Below are 15247 nucleotides of genomic sequence, written 5' to 3'. Positions count from 1 at the left end.
ACCATTTTTGGCCAAAATGTTTCTGTGACCAAAATTTCGGTGCATCCCAACTTAAAACAATATTAAAATATCAATATACTGTATTCTTTATTTAGTTCTGTGTAACAGAATCAGATTTAGGTTTGTGTTTTTTTTTACAATTATCCAAATAAAGTATTGTCCTAGAAAACTAGTATTATATGCAAAACAGTAAGTAAAGTAATCAACTCAAACAGCAGCTCTAGGCTAGCATCAAATTTGAAATATGCTACACAATAATTTTACCAAAAATAACAGGCAAGAAAACCGAAAAAAAGCCAAAAATGCCAATTTCGGCTGAAACGTTTCTGTGGCCGAAATTTCGGTGCATCCCTTAAAAGATAGATAATGCCTTTACTATCCATTCCCCGACTTTGCACAACCAACATTGTTATATTAATATACTTTATAACATTTAAACATTTAAATTTCTGCCTGTTTCTAAGCCACTAAAGACAGCCTCTTATCGCATGCTAGTTCATGTGAGCCATATAGATAACCTTGTAGTCATACACGTGGATTGTGGCAGACATTGCACTAATTGGCTAAAATGCAAGTCAATAGATAATAAATAAAGTCATGTGATCAGGGGGCTGTCAGAAGAGGCTTAGATACAAGGTAATCACAGATATAAAAAGTGTATTAATATAACCATGATGGCTGTGCAAAACTGTGGAATGGATAATAAAGGGATTGATTATCTATCTTTTTAAACAATACACATTTTTGAGTTGACTGTCCCTTTTAAAGGTGTGAACAAGCCGATGTGCAGGAGCACACAGCTTTGGGACATCGTATTCAAGGAAAGTACACAAACCAACACCAATGAGAAGACCCTTTCTCTTGTAAGGTGTATCCAGTCCACGGATCATCCATTACTTGTGGGATATTCTCATTCCCAACAGGAAGTTGCAAGAGGACAGCCACAGCAGAGCTGTAATATAGCTCCTCCCCTAACTGTCATACCCAGTCATTCTCTTGCAACTCTCAACAAGCAAGGACGTTGTAGGAGAGAGTGGTTAAATATAGCTAGTTTATTTTCTTCAATCAAAAGTTTATTTTTAAATAGTATCTCAGGCAGTAAATAGAAGAAGAATCTGCCTGAGGTTTCTATGATCTTAGCAGGTTGTAACTAAGATCCATTGCTGTTCTCACATATGTCTGAGGGGATTACACAGATGAGGTAACTTTAAGGGACATTATACACTCATTTTTTCTTTGCATAAATGTTTTGTAGATGATCTATTTATATAGCCCATAAAAGTTTTTTTTTTAAAATAAATGTATAGTTTTGCTTATTTTTAAATAACATTGCTCTGATTTTCAGACTCCTAACCAAGCCCCAAAGTTTTATGTGAATACTGTCAGCTACCTTCTACAGCTTGCTCCTGTTTGTGTAAAGGGTCTTTTCATATGCAAAAGATGGTCACTGGAAAGCCCACTGCAAGTATTTCTCACTTGCAGTGGGCTTTCCAGCTACCTTTTCAACAGAGCTAAACTGACAGCTTCTAAGTAAGTTTTTAAACAGTTTTATACTGGAATTTTTATATCGGTATCTGTGCATCTTATTCTTTATAGTAGTGTCTATTACATGCAGTTATATAAAAATGAGTGTATACTGTCCCTTTCAGCGAGAGAATGGCGTGCAGTTTATTCTGCTATCAGGTATGTGCAGTTATAATTTTTTCTAGAGATGGAAAACACTAGAAAATGCTGCTGATACCGGATTAATGTAAGTTAAGCCTGAATACAGTGATTTAATAACGACTGGTATCATGCTTACTCCCAGGGGTTATACCCTTATGATATTGCAATATAAAACGTTTGCTGGCATGTTTAATCGTTTTTATATATGCTTTGGTGATAAAACTTTATTGGGGCCTAGTTTTTTACACATGGCTGGCTTAAATTTTGACTAGAAACAGTTTCCTGAGGCTTTCCACTGTTGTAGTATAAAAGTTACAGTTGGTGCAGTTAAAATTACAAACTGTGACATCCAGCTTCCCTCAAAGGCCCTCTGAATGCTATAGGACATCTCTAAAGGGCCCAAAGGCTTTCCAAAGTCGTTTATTGGGGTAGGTAGGGCCACAGCTTGCTGTGGCAGTTGGTTGTGACTGTTAAAAAACGTCTATTTAGTTTTTTTGATCCGTTTTTTGAACTAAGGGGTTAATCATCCATTTGCAAGTGGGTGCAATGCTCTGTTAGCCTATTATACACACTGTAAAAATTTCGTATGATTTACTGCATTTTTTCACTGTTTTTCAAATTCTGACAATTTGTTTCTCTTAAAGGCACAGTACCGTTTTTTATATTTGCTGTTAACTTGATTTAAAGTGTTTTCCAAGCTTGCTAGTCTCATTGCTAGTCTGTATAAACATGTCTGACATAGAAGAAACTCCTTGTTTATTATGTTTAAAAGCCATGGTGGAACCCCCTCTTAGAATGTGTACCAAATGTACTGATTTCATTTTATGCAATAAAGATCATTTTCTGTCTTTAAAAAATGTATCACCAGAGGAATCTGACGAGGGGGAAGTTATGCCGACTAACTTTCCCCACGTGTCAGACCCTTTGACTCCCGCTTAAGGGACTCACGCTCAAATGGCGCCAAGTACATCTAGGGCGCCCATAGCGTTTACTTTACAAGACATGGCGGCAGTCATGGATAATACACTGTCAGCGGTATTAGCCAGACTACCTGAACTTAAAGGTAAGCGAGATAGCTCTGGGGTGAGACAAAATGCAGAGCATACTGACGCTTTAAGAACCATGTCTGATACTGCCTCACAATATGAAGAAGCTGAGGAAAGAGAGCTTCAGTCAGTGGGTGATGTTAATGACTCAGGAAAGATATCTGATTCTAATATTTCTACATTTAAATTTAAGCTTGAACACCTCCGCGTGTTGCTTAGGGAGGTTTTAGCTGCTCTGAATGACTGTGATACCATTGCAGTGCCAGAGAAATTGTGTAGACTGGATAAATACTATGCAGTGCCGGTGTGTACTAATGTTTTTCCAAATACCTAAAAGGTTTACAGAAATTATTAATAAGGAATGGGATAGACCAGGTGTGCCGTTCTGTTCCCCTCCTATTTTTAGAAAAATGTTTCCAATAGACGCCACCACACGGGACTTATGGCAGACAGTCCCTAAGGTGGAGGGAGCAGTTTCTACTCTAGTAAAGCGTACTACTATCCCTGTCGAGGACAGTTGTGCTTTTTTTTTTAGATCCAATGGATAAAAAATTAGAGGTTACCGTAAGAAAATATTTATTCAACAAGGTTTTATCCTACAGCCCCTTGCATGCATTCTAAGACAGCATGAAGGAACGGCCCCCTATCCGGTAACGGATCTAGTAGGGGGCAGACTTTCACTCTTCGCCCAGGCGTGGGCAAGAGATGTTCAGGATCCCTGGGCGTTGGAAATTATATCCCAGGGATATCTCCTGGACTAAAAAGCTTCCCCCCCAAAAGGGAGATTTCACCTTTCACAATTATCTGCAAACCAGATAAAGAGAGAGGCATTCTTACACTGTGTACGAGACCTCCTAGTTATGGGAGTGATCCATCCAGTTCCAAAGGAGGAACAGGGACAGGGTTTTTACTCAAATCTGTTTGTGGTTCCCAAAAAAGAGGGAACCTTCAGACCAATTTTGGATCTAAAGATCTTAAACAAATTCCTCAAAGTTCCATCATTCAAGATGGAAACTATTCGTACCATCCTACCAATGATCCAGGAGGGTCAATATATAAGACTACAGTGGATCTAAAGGATGCTTATCTTCACATTCCGATACACAAAGATCATCATCGGTTTCTCAGGTTTGCCTTTCTAGACAGGCATTACCAGTTTGTAGTTCTTCCCTTTGGATTAGCTACAGCCCCAAGAATCTTTACAAAGGTTCTAGGGTCGCTTCTGGCGGTCCTAAGGCCGCGGGGCATAGCAGTAGCCCCTTATTTAGACGACATCCTGATACAGGCGTCAAACTTCCAAATTGCCAAGTCTCATACGGACGTAGTACTGGCATTTCTGAGGTCGCATGGGTGGAAAGTGAACGAGGAAAAGAGTTCTCTATCCCCACTCACAAGAGTTTCCTTTCTAGGGACTCTGATAGATTCTGTAGAAATGAAAATTTACCTGACGGAGTCCAGGTTATCAAAGCTTCTAAATTCCTGCCGGGTTCTTCATTCCATTCCGCGCCCTTTGGTGGCTCAGTGTATGGAAGTAATCGGCTTAATGGTAGCGGCAATGGACATAGTGCCGTTTGCACGCTTACATCTCAGACCGCTGCAACTATGCATGCTCAGTCAGTGGAACGGGGATTACACAGATTTGTCCCCTCAACTGAATCTGGACCAAGAGACCAGGGATTCTCTTCTCTGGTGGCTATCTCGGGTCCATCTGTTCAAAGGTATGACTTTTCACAGGCCAGATTGGACAATTGTAACAGATGCCAGCCTTCTAGGTTGGGGTGCAGTCTGGAATTCCCTGAAGGCTCAGGGATCGTGGACTCAGGAGGAGTCTCTCCTTCCAATAAATATTCTGGAACTAAGAGCGATATTCAATGCTCTTAAGGCTTGGCCTCAGCAACTCTGAGATTTGTCAGATTTCAGTCGGACAACATCACGACTGTAGCTTACATCAACCATCAAGGGGGAACAAGAAGTTCCCTAGCGATGTTAGAAGTTTCAAAAATAATTAGCTGGGCAGAGATTCACTCTTGCCACCTATCAGCTATCCATATCCCAGGTTTAGAGAACTGGAAGACGGATTTTCTAAGTCGTCAGACTTTTCATCCGGGAGAGTGGGAACTCCATCCGGAGGTTTTTGCACAACTGATTCATCGTTGGGGCAAACCAGAACTGGATCTCATGGCGTCAAGTCAGCACGCCAAGCTTCCGTATTACGGATCCAGGTCCAGGGATCCCAAGGCGACACTGATAGATGCTCTAGCAGCGCCCTGGTCTTTCAACCTGGCTTATATGTTTCCACCGTTTCCTCTGCTCCCTCGACTGATTGCCAAGATCAAGCAGGAGAGAGCATCAGTGATTCTGATAGCACCTGCGTGGCCACGCAGGACCTGGTATGCAGATCTAGTGGACATGTCATCCTTTCCACCATGGTCTCTGCCTCTGAGACAGGTCCTTCTACTTCAGGGTCCTTTCAACCATCCAAATCTAATTTCTCTTAGGCTCACTGCCTGGAGATTGAACGCTTGATTTTATCAAAGCGTGGCTTCTCCAAGTCCGTTATTGATACCTTAATACAGGCACGAAAGCCTGTCACCAGGAAAATGTAACATAAGATATGGCGTAAATATCTTTATTGGTGTGAATCCAAGGGTTACTCATGGAGTAAGGTCAGGATTCCCAGGATATTATCTTTTCTCCAAGAACATTTGGAAAAAGGATTGTCAGCTAGTTCCTTAAAGGGACAGATTTCTGCTCTGTCTATTCTTTTGCACAAGCGTCTGGCAGATGTTCCAGACGTTCAGGCATTTTGTCAGGCTTTAGTTAGAATCAAGCCTGTGTTTAAACCTGTTGCTCCACCATGGAGCTTAAATTTGGTTCTTAAGGTTCTTCAAGGAGTTCCGTTTGAACCTCTTCATTCCATAGATATCAAACTTTTATCTTGGAAAGTTTTTTTTTTTTGGTAGCTATTTCCTCGGCTCGTAGAGTCTCTGAGCTATCTGCCTTATAATGTGATTCTCCTTATCTGATTTTTCATACGGATAAGGTAGTCCTGCGTACCAAACCTGGGTTCTTACCTAAGGTGGTATCTAACAAGAATATCAATCAAGAGATTGTTGTTCCATCCTTGTGTCCTAATCCTTCTTCGAAGAAGGAACGTCTATTACACAATCTGGACGTGGTCCGTGCTTTAAAGTTTTACTTACAAGCTACTAAAGATTTTCGTCAAACATCTGCTTTGTTTGTTGTCTACTCTGGACAGAGGAGAGGTCAAAAGGCTTCGGCAACCTCTCTCTCTTTCTTTTTGGCTAAGAAGCATAATCCGCTTAGCCTATGAGACTGCTGGACAGCAGCCTCCTGAAAGGATTACAGCTCATTCCACTAGAGCTGTGGCTTCCACTTGGGCCTTTAAAAATGAGGCTTCTGTTGAACAGATTTGCAAGGCGGCGACTTGGTCTTCGCTTCATACTTTTTTCAAAATTTTACAAATTTGATACTTTTGCTTCTTCGGAGGCTATATTTGGGGGAAAGGTTTTACAGGCAGTGGTTCCTTCCATTTAAGTACCTGCCTTGTCCCTCCCTTCATCCGTATACTTTAGCTTTGGTATTGGTATCCCACAAGTAATGGATGATCCGTGGACTGGATACACCTTACAAGAGAAAACACAATTTATGCTTACCTGATAAATTTACAGGTGGCCCTCGGTTTACAACGGTTCAATTTGCACCGTTTCGGAATAACAACCTTTTCTTCAGTCATGTAACTGCTATTGAAAAGCATTGAGAAGCAGTGCATTGATTAAAAAAAGCCAGTAGGTGGAGCTGTCGGCTTGTGTTGCAGCAAAGATATGCAAGCAAAGCAAGCTGAAATTGATCAGTTTAACCAGACCTGAGCTATCAAGCAGATTTCAAAGGAACAAGATCTTCCTGTCTATAAATCAGTCCAGATTGGAATGCATAGAAAGAACTGTTTGCAGAAAAATGCAAGTAAAGTCTGTGTTGTGTGATTATTTTATTAGGTTTATAATGTTGTTTAGCAAATGTTTTTGTTCATTTAACTTAGTTTAATTATATAGTCTGTGTTGTGTGATTATTTTATTAGTTTTATAATGCTGTTTAGCATGTAAAGTCTTCATTTCAAAGCTTAAAAAATAATGTATTAGGTGTTACTTATGACAATTTTGAGAGGGGCCTGGAACCTAACTCCCTCACTTCCCATTGACTACAACGGTTTCGATTTACAACCATTCCTACTGGAACCTAACCCCGGCGTAAACTGAGGGCTACCTGTATTTCTCTTGTGGTGTATCCAGTCCACGGCCCGCCCTGTCATTTTAAGGCAGGTAATTTTTAAATTTAAACTACAGTAACCACTGCACCCTATGGTTCCTCCTTTGTCGGCTTGTTTTCGGTCGAATGACTGGCTATGACAGTTAGGGGAGGAGCTATATTACAGCTCTGCTGTGGGTGTCCTCTTGCAACTTCCTGTTGGGAATGAGAATATCTCACAAGTAATGTATGATCCGTGGACTGGATACACCACAAGAGAAATAAATTTATCAGGTAAGCATAAATTGTGTTTTTTTATCTGCACTTCCACTATTATCATGCGTCCCCCTGTAATTAAACACAACTAAAAATAAAGGTAAATGTGCTGCATGTGATGTAGACATTTGTTGTGTCTGGGTGGTATTAAAAAAAATATTTAGAGGATTTTACTATTGCAGTATTACTTGCAAACTGATTAAAAACATAGTTAAAGTCAGCACCAGAGCAGCAATCCACTACAGGGGGCTATCTGAACATATCTGGTGAGCCTATGACAAAACAAATGTGTGTAGCCTCCAAACACCAGCTAGCTCCCAGTTCATTGCTGCTGAGGAAATGTACATATGCTTGTCAACAAAGGATTCAAAGAAAACAAAGCAAATGTAAAAGTGTATTAAAATGACACACTATCTAAATCACGTCCCTTTTAAATGGGTAGTAAACAATGGAAAAAAATGAGCAATGATAGCCTTACATTTATAAAAAAGCTTTAAACATAGATTTATACAGCTAAAAGTTTATTGACCTTGCATGTATAGATGTTCTCTTCTGCGCTGCAACTTTTTAAAAACACATCATAGGCTCACTGTCTAATCACAGTGCACCAAATTATGCCCTTTAAACTAAATGTAGTGCACTCCTGCACTAGGTAATGCTGCTGGCTACTTCAGAAGCACTAAAGATAGCCATAAATGCGTATCAAAGCTAAAGATCTGATTTCAAACTTTTAATAATCAAACAATTAAAGGGACAGTAAAGTCCAAATTAAACGTTCATGATTCAGATAGAGAATGCCATTTTAAACAACTTTCTAATTTACTTTTATCATCAAATTTGCTTTGTTTTCTTGTTATTCTTAGTTAAAGGCTAATACTAGGTAGGCTCATATGCTAATTTCTAAGCCCTTAAAGACCGCCTCTAGTTTTAATGCATTTGACAGTTTTTCACAGCTAGAGAGGGTTGGTTCATGTGTTTCATATAGATAACACTCTGATCATGCACGTGAAGTTATTTAAGAGTCAGCACTAATTGCCTGAAATGCAAGTCTGTCAAAAGATCTGAGATAAGGGGGCAGTCAACAGAAGCTTAGAAGGTAATTACAGAGGTAAAAATGATATTTCTATAACCGTGTTGGTTATGCAAAACTGGGAAATAGTAAATAAAGGGATTATCTATCTTTCTAAACAATAACATTTTTGGTGTTTACTATCCCTTTTAAATAACGTATAAAGTAAGTTACAATAAAAACATCAAGGAGTTTGTGCACGAATGTGCATTAAAAACTATCATAATGGGTATGTGTCCGGGCAATGGTGGCGCACAGTCACACTTCCAGAAGCTCCGGGTGAATCCTGTGTAATCCGCTGATTTCCACAGGCATACAACAGCAATATTGTGAACAAATACCGGCTTCAAAAGCCCTTCACCTAGCGAATCAAAAGAAAGCCTCACAGGCTGTATTTATATAGTGGATCAGATCGTCGAGACCTTAGGCGGCGGCGGCCTATTCTACCCTCAGCACCCTCCCCGACAACCTGGGTAAAACAGCTGCGTAGGAGCTGTATTTTTTTATATATCCGACAGCATGGAGATTGCAGTCACATTCCGGCAGAATCTATTAAGGAAGTTAGAAGACAAGATAGGGGGTGTGCTGAACTCACTACACTCTGCCAAGATATGGTCCAGTGTGCTACTCCATTGCCACGTGAGATAGTGGCCGCAGATGGACAGAGTCTAACGCAAAAATCAGCTCAACACGGAGTGGCTAGGAGCATATTTAGAGATACTACCGGAGGAAAAGTTTGCGGTCTGTAGAGCTCAACAGCAGGAGGAAGTTGTAAACTGCGAGAAATCAATGCAGACCAGACAAAGTGAAATCCGAGCAAAGTGGTTCCTGGCTGATACCCAGAGGGAAGCGGCCAATCCCTCGGGAGGTAACCAGAGAACAGTGATCCTAATTGGAACAACAGAGCCTTCAGTGCAGCAAAACATGAAAACTCCTAGACACAAGTATACATCTGGGGACTTTAGACTTTTCACTACACCTATGGGTCCTGTCACAGACTACACAGCGGATCCCACTAACAGACATTGGATCCAATTTGTGCCCTGGACTGAACTCGGGCAGAAAAAGACTTCTCATTATAAACTTGGGATTGGTTAAATACTGCAGTAATTCTGTTCCCACATATGTATGTTCAGATAATTAAAAGTCAGATGTACATACTTTCCAGGTCAGACCTCCGTAGTTGAACGATTACTTGTTTTAGCAAGAGCATGGAGCAAAGTATTTCATTACATGATGGCAATTAGTCTGAAGTTTAATTTAATCCTATTGTATATACCATTGCTGCCATACCTAGGGTAGAAATTATTATGCATTGCTATAAATATATGACACTGTTGTATATTGGCATCCCCTAACTGCCTATAAGTATTACATACGTTATGTGCCAAATGTATATCTTTAACTTTAGTAAGGTTTTTAGCCTAGATCTGCAGAATGCAATCAGATATTAGACCCCACCCCCCCTTTTAGGTGGCACTAGCCTCTATTAACCATTAATAGCTTGATAGAATAAAGTTGATAAACTGTAGCGTTACTATTGACAATTAGCCTCCAAATGTTACTAGATTTTCACTGTATATGACGGGATATAGATTTCCAAACCATTTCAAATTATATAATAGGTTATGTTTCCTTCTTAATATAAGGAGAGTCCACGGCATTATTCATTACTCTTGGGAAATACTGAACCTGGCCACCAGGAGGAGGCAGACATCCTAGTCAAAGGCTTAAATACCTCTCCCACTTCCCCATCCCCCAGTCATTCTTTGCCTTTCGTCACAGGAGGATGGCAGAGAAGTGTCAGATTTTGGAGTAGTTCCTTAGGAAGGGTATATGCCCTTTTATATGGGACTGGAGTTTTAAGTAGTCTTGTCAGCCTCTCAGTGAGAGCATTGACGAAAGTTAGTCTGGAGATGCAGGAAGAGTCTTTCTGCGAACCCATTCAGACTGCCTGCTAACAGCTCCTAAGCAATCAGTGTTGACGAGTTTCATTGCCTGCTTGTTTCCTCGCTCAAGTCCATGTCAGGAGCGATGCTACAAGACTGTCACACTTAAGAGGCTGTGTTTCTGTTCCACAGCATGGATTCTGGTAAGATCATTTACATTTTTTACATATGTTGAAAACGCTAGAAGACAGGGTCACAGTGTGCCTCCTTTTATCTTGATAGAATAATGCGTTAATATCTCCTGAGGGGGATTTTTGAACAGTGGGGATTAATCAAATGTGATGCTTTGATTTTATGCTGCTCTATGTGTGAGATTTTATTTGGCACATAGGCTGTTTATGTGGCTGGAATGCACAGGTTTTTACTTTCCCTTTGAGTGCTGTGCAGCTTGTAGGTTGGCACGCTTTTTCTTATAGCTGGGGCGGTCCTGCCTTGCACACCATGTGACCGGGAGTGGTCTTGCTTTCATTTCCTCTTTCCTGACCGAGCTGGCTGTCAGAGAAGACTCTATTTCTTTGCATTGTCTGGGTCTAGGAGGTGGTGAGTGCCCCAGCCATTGGGAGTATAAAGGTGCCGTTTTTTGAGAAATAAAGATCGTTTCATTTTTCTGTGTCCTGCTGTCATTAGCTTAAGCTATGGAGGATTCTGAGATATTAGAGGGTACTCCCTCTATTCCAAATATTAATACCTGTTTATATTGAGAGGAGGCCTTGGTATGCTCACCCTCTAAAATATGTTCCACATGCCTTGACAATATTATTCAGTCAAAGAAGGTTAACCCTTTTAGTACCACTGAGCCGTCCACCTCTGAGGACTCACCGTCCCGTGTGGTGCATACTCAACATTCATCTCCTTTTACACATGCAGCTTCCCGTAGCACGCTTAATCCTCCATCTGGAGGGGGCCTTTTACCATCAGATTTTACAGCACAGTTAAAAATGGCGGTGTCTGCGGCCCTTAGTGCTTTACCTCGCCCTGCTAAACGCAAGCGAAAAGGTTAAACATAGCTCTCCTGCCCCGGGGTCATCATGTAATTTGTTGGATTTCTCTGCTCTGTTTTAGTTATCCGAGGATGAGTCGCACTCTGAGGCTTCAGAGGGTGAACTTTCTGGGATGGAGTGTGCTGCCTCTAAGCCTCCTGCTGCGGAGGAACTAAACTTTTAGATTTAAAGTAAAAGTAAACTTAGTGGTTGTGCTCTGCAGATTTACACAATTAATATAAAAACAATAGGACTTTCATTCATCGTTTTGGTGTTACTAATCAATAAATACCGTTTTCGCCGCATTGAAATTAATATTTTTTTCCTTTTCAATTCAACCCGTTGGTGATGCGGCAATTTACTTCCTGGTCACGTTTTTCACATCTACCAATTGACTTTCTGGCCGATCGGCGGCCAGAAAGCTACGTCATACAGTGTTCTAACCCATTGCGCATGCGCCGAATCTAATATAAACCAGATTCTCTCCTTAGCGCGTTCACAATTCGCGCATGCGCACAGCTAATGCTCGTTTGGTGCCAAGTTCATTCAGTATTATTAGATCGCATGCGCATTTGGAGCCGGATCGGCGATTAGCGCATGCGCAATCCTACCAGTTATTGTGAACGAGCATTTACACTACGTATAGAGCGGGTGTGACCGCTCTATACGTAATGAATAGAAAATACAGGAAGAGGAGGGTGGGAGGAGCAACTGCAATAACGGTATGGAAATAAATTATAAAAATATAAACAATAGTATTAAAGTAAAAAAAACAAAAAACATAGCGAAAATGTTATATTACTTATATACCGTATATTAAATTTATGTGTGGCAATGGTGAAAAATTTTCTTTCACTTTAAGATTGAACATTTATTACCTAAATTAAATTAGCTAAAGTACAAAAAAAAACAACAACACTAAATTACAGAAAATAATAAACAAATTACAGATATTTAAACTAATTACACCTAATCTAATAGCCCTATTAAAATAAAAAGCCCCCCCCCCCCAAATAAAAAAAAACCCTAGCCTAAACTAAACTACCAATAGCCCTTAAAAGGGCCTTTTGCGGGGCATTGCCCCAAAGTAATCAGCTCTTTTACCTGTAAAAAACAAATACAAACAACCCCCCCAACAGTACAACCCACCACCCACACAACCAACCCCCCAAATAAAATACTATCTAAAAAAAACTAAGCTCCCCATTGCCCTGAAAAGGGCATTTGGATGGGCATTGCCCTTAAAAGGGCAGTATGCTCTTTTGCGTCCCAAAGCCCTAACCTAAAAATAAAACCCACCCAGTACACCCTTAAAAAAACCTAACACTAACCCCGTGAAGATCGACTTACCGGGAGAAGTCTTCATCCAAGCTGGGCGAAGTGGTCATCCAGACGGTCAGAAGTCTTCATCCAGATGGCATCTTCTATCTTCATCCATCCGGCGCGGAGCATCCTCTTCATCCGATGACTAAAGCTGAATGAAGGTACCTTTAAGTGACGTCATCCAAGATGGCGTCCCTTAGATTCTGATTGGCTGATAGAATTCTATCAGCCAATCGGAATTAAGGTAGAAAAAATCCTATTGGCTGATGCAATTGGCTGACGCCGGATGGATGAAGATAGAAGATGCCATCTGGATGAAGACTTCTGACCGTCTGGAGGACCACTTCGCCCGGCTTGGATGAAGACTTCTCCCGGCTTCCTTTGAGGACTTTGGCCCGGCTTGGATGAAGACTTCTCCCGGTAAGTTGATCTTCAGGGGGTTAGTGTTGGGTTTTCTTTTTCAAGATACGATGAGTCCATGGATTTCATCCTTGTGGGATTACGCCTCCTGGTCAGCAGGAGGAGGCAAAGAGCACCACAGCAGAGCTGTATATATATAGCTCCTCCCTTCCCTCCCAACCCAGTCATTCTCTTTGCCTGTGTTAGTGATAGGAAGAGGCAAAATGAGGTGTTGGTTATAGATTCTTCAAATAAGAGTTTATTATTTTTAAAGTAGTACCAGAGTGTGCTGCTTTGTTCTAGGGTGTAGCCTAGACCAGATCAGTCTCTTCAGTAAAAAGAGAAGCATTTGGTGGCTTTAATGCAATGGGGACTTGTGGGACATAATTCTCACTGCGCCTCCCATACTGATGCTGCCCTGCTTGTAAAGTCTGAGGGAAGAGTAAAACTCAGTACTTTTTATTTCCACAGGCCAATGTGAGGAGAAAATAAGGACCTCGTAAGCTGGGTGGACTGCCTTTGTTGTCGGGCAGAATGAGGTAAGTGCTGACTTTTATTTCTGGGGTTACAAGAAGAAAAGACTCAGAAGAAGTTGGGCACTTGCTTTGTATAGATGGGATCTATAAGGTAGCCCTTAATGGAATTGGGCACTTTATTTTATTTGGCATAACTTGTCTCTGATACATAGGAGACTAAATGCGACAGCTAGCGCAGGCACTGGAGGGCACTCTATATTTCATGCAAATAACGATGGTGGTAGTCACATCTCCCGGCGGTTCTTAGAGAAGACATACCGACCGGGAGATGTCTGTACCGATGTCGCCTGTGGCGGGCATAATTTTGTACTTTTATTGTTAAAAAGTCTCCGGGGCAATGGATCGCATCTCCCGGCGGTCATTTACATGTTTCTATTTCCTTTCATTAATTACACATGTCGACCGTGAGGTATCTGTTAACGCCCACGAAGGGCGGTCCTTGGGAGCCGAGCGCGCCTTTTTTTCTTTTCCCGGCGTTTACATAGAAAAACATGCCGGGAGCTGTCTGTTTGAGTTATTCTGTTTGAGGTCCTATTACGCACCCTCTTCATTATATGTGTATTCCGGACCGGAGATGGGTTTTTCCCCTATTGTGGAGTCCCGATCTGATAACTGATCAGAGGGAGATCGTTTTTCTTTTAGACAGCACCTTAGCAGTTTTTCATACTGAGGGGTGTCGATAATGCACGATGGCTGTGCTCTAAATTGCCTAGGTTTTCCAGCGTTTTAAAACAGTTTGTTTAAAAAGATGAATAAAAACCTTAAATTACCCTTTTAAAATTTAAAGGGACAGTAATGTTTCTACTTTTATAGAATTACAGAATTCTTGGAAAATCTTGTTTCTTTTTTGTGTAAAATGGCCAAGAGACTATGCAGGGAATATTTATTTTGTGTTGTTGCACAATGTTTTATCCACCAACTCATTTTCCGTTCCTCCTGTATGTGAGGAATTTTATTCATTGAAATCTAATTACAGATCCAAAATTGTATTGCCTGGGGCGTGTCTGACCATCCACCAAGATGGCTGCTTTCAACATGGGCTGTGTCTGAGCATAAGCAACTCCGCTGTTTGTTGCCTTGCTAACATATAATCTACAACTACTCTGAGTGAGATCATACACTTGAACACTAGAGGAAAAGATCTATCTAGTTTTTTTTCACGAAAGTCCAGCCCAGCAGACCATACTAGAGGAGGTGCACGGCGGAGGCCTTATCGCAGCCTGGACCTTCATCTACCCCTCCAAGTTCCTGCTTAAGGATAGAAGTACACAGATACTACTACTGTTTCAAACCTCTGATTTAAGAAAAGTTGCTATTTAGCAAAGGACACACTTTCTGTATGGTGCTATAAAATGACCATTCTTCTCTTTTTTGGTTCCCTGATATACCGGGAGGAACAGACGACGAAACATGACATTACTTACTGAGGTAACAGCTGCACTAAGTAGGCTCCTAGACGCATGTCAGATTGCTATCGTAGATGTGCTTCAGGACGCAATCACTACCTCTGAAGACGAAACCCCACTAGGAGGGCTTAGTGGTTCCTGCGAGACAGCGGACAGGGCCAGGGAGCCCCGTGGACAATACGCGGCCACTTCAGTTGTTACGCTTCGACAGGAGACTGGGGAGGCCTTCCTATTATGGGCCATGGCACCGGACCGGAACGTAAAGGCCATAAATGGATATTGGGCTGTGCGAGGTGATGGAGCAGCCTACTCTAACTTTGCCGCACTATGTG

Source organism: Bombina bombina, chromosome 3, assembly GCF_027579735.1.
Source record: "Bombina bombina isolate aBomBom1 chromosome 3, aBomBom1.pri, whole genome shotgun sequence".
In the NCBI taxonomy this organism is placed as follows: Eukaryota; Metazoa; Chordata; class Amphibia; order Anura; family Bombinatoridae; genus Bombina; species Bombina bombina.
Note: the sequence above shows the minus strand (reverse complement) of the source record.